Below are 2,622 nucleotides of genomic sequence, written 5' to 3' on the forward strand. Positions count from 1 at the left end.
AAAAATTAAATAAAATTTTTAATTTTAAAAAAATTCAAAAAAAGGAACATAGAAACTGGAAAGATGGCTAAGTGATTAAGGCATCTGCCTGCAAAGTCTAACAACCCAGGTTCAATTCCCCAGTAACAACATAAAGCCAACGTTTTTACCCATTTTCTCCCCCCCCCCCACGTGTGTGTGTGTGTGTGTGTGTGTGTGTGTGTGTGTGTCCTCTTGCAAATAATAAATTTTTTTCAATTCATGTTCTTACATTTAAGCAACACTCAAAAAAGTGGACATTAAGCAAATGATTCCTGTTTGCCCATCACTATTCTTGCTACACAGCTGAGTCCAGATCTTAATTAAACAACACTTTCTCTGTTCCCAGAAGCTAAGACTGCTCTGCGGCAAACAGGACAAGTGGAATTCTCAGATAACCAGCGGTCGATGCAGTGGACGTGATATTCATGGGAACAAGGTAGTTTCCGAAGTTTGTTCCCTTCTGTATATTCTGCAATGCAAACACTACATGTTTTTAATGCATCATCCTCACCAAAACTTCTTCACTGCCAGGTTGTCAATCTGTTCTTTGGTGAGTCCTCTAGGCTAGTCATCATCATCCTCATTTAAAAGGAAAAACTGAGCCAAACTAAGGAAGGGCAAAGAGCCACTTTCATCAAATGTGACTGGGGCCCTATGCCCACCTTCTGGCCTGGCCCCTGCTGAGCCAGATGAGGAACCTCCTTCATTGCTGCCTTCAAACACCTCTGAGCTACTTTCTAAACTTTCACCACTAGAACTGGGACTAGGGCTGGAGCTGGAACCAGAGCCACTACCACCAGTGTTCCCTCTTCCTTTCCGTGACTCTGCTCTTTCTGTACTTCGACTCAGGACTGATGCACTGGGTTCTGAATCACTATCACTGTACATAAAGTAGCTTAGCTCACCAAAACCTGTCATTTTTTATCTGCCTTAACATAGTCTGAATTGCAACAGATGTAGTCTCACTTAGTCCAGTATTTAAGATTCTACGAATAGGGATCCTGATGGTACTAACATAGGTTCTCACGCCTGCCCATTCAGAACGTGAAAATGTACGCTTAAAACCTCCTCGTTCGCTTTCATAAGCAGACAGTGTTATTTGGTGTCTGAGACCTTGACCGAGTTCAAATAGCTATGTTATCTCTCTGCCGATATTCTCCAGGACGAACTCTTCTTACTTGAAGGTCAAGGACTATGGTTGGAGGTCTCTGCCCAATCCCATGCATTCACCACCGCCAGCTGGGCCAGAAGAACCTGCTCCTTGAGAAGCATTTCTTGATCCAGAAGCTGCAAAAAGGCCTCTGCTTAGCAATTCAGGCCCAGTTATTTGTTGTCTCAAGGTCACATGGTGCCGGGTTCTAGAACTGCCCTCAGTCTCATTTACCAAAGGGTGTTCAAAAGTCTGAGATGAGATACTATGATGAGATCTTCGTGGAATTTCACTTGTTGGATGCAGAGGTGACCAACTTCTTTCAGCCTTTGCTCTGGTTCACCGATGGTCTGGGCTTCTGCTTCTTGCCCTCCTCTGACCTCTTGTGGGTGGTGCTTCTGTTAATGCTTCAGTTGAATTTCGTTCTGACTGAGATGGTCTGGCAGATGTTGATTCAGATCCTACATTTTCCACTTGCCTTTGGCTGTTGTTTTCCACATTTTCTCCATTAGGACGTCTTGTAGATGGTTCATTTTCGTTCTCTGGGGTTTGGCGCCCATTATTATGGTTAACATTTATTTCTAAACTGAATCTAAAATCACCACTGTTTGGATTAGTCCAGCTCACTGCTCTCCAAGACTGGTTTCCTCTCTGACCACTTCTTGTCCTATTTCCAGTTTGTCTGACAGAGTTAAGCCAGTCTATTATAGAGTCACCATTGGACACATCATCCGAGGCATTGCCACCTCTATTTTCATCTGAGGTTTGTGGCGGGGGACCCTCTTTAATCTGCTGTAGTCTTCTCAGCAACACTTCCTCAGTACTTTCACCTGGAGTGCCTAATAAATTGTTATCTCTCATAAGTCTTCTTCACTGAGGTTATTTACAAATTGATAGAAAGCTTCTTCCCGATCCAATCAGTCCATTTGACTTCTGCGCTGTGCTGCAGACTGATCACCACTTCCTAGTTTCTGCAAGTGCTTAAAATAAAATACTTTTAAAAGACACATAAGTCAATGGAATAAGATAGAGAACCCATATCTAAGCTCACACAGATACAGCCACCTGATTTTTGACAAAGATGTGAAAAATACACATTGCAGAAAAGATGGCATCTTCAGCTAGGCATGGTGATATATGCTGTTAGTTCCAGCACTTGGGAGGCAGAGGTAGGAGGATTGCTGAGAGTTTGAGGCCATCCTGAGAATACAGAGTGAATTCCAGGTCATCCTGAGCTAGAGTGAGATAATACCTCGAAAAAACAAAAAACAACAACAACAAAAAAAAAAAAAAGGATGACATTTTCAACAACAAATAGTGCTGGGGTAAGTGGATATCCACATTCTAGAAGAATGAAACTAGATTTTCACCTCTCTCCTGTGCAAAAATTAACTCTAAATCGACCAAATGCTTTTAACGTAAGATGAAACTGAAACTGCTAGTGGAAAGGT

The 2,622-nt window shown here is 42.4% G+C and overlaps 1 pseudogene; it reads right to left on the reverse strand.

The window, feature by feature from the left end:
• Positions 1–248: 248 nt before the first annotated feature.
• Positions 249–2,181, reverse strand: LOC101601640 (annotated as a pseudogene).
• Positions 2,182–2,622: the final 441 nt, after the last annotated feature.

This window comes from Jaculus jaculus, chromosome 7, assembly GCF_020740685.1.
Source record: "Jaculus jaculus isolate mJacJac1 chromosome 7, mJacJac1.mat.Y.cur, whole genome shotgun sequence".
NCBI lineage: Eukaryota > Metazoa > Chordata > Mammalia > Rodentia > Dipodidae > Jaculus > Jaculus jaculus.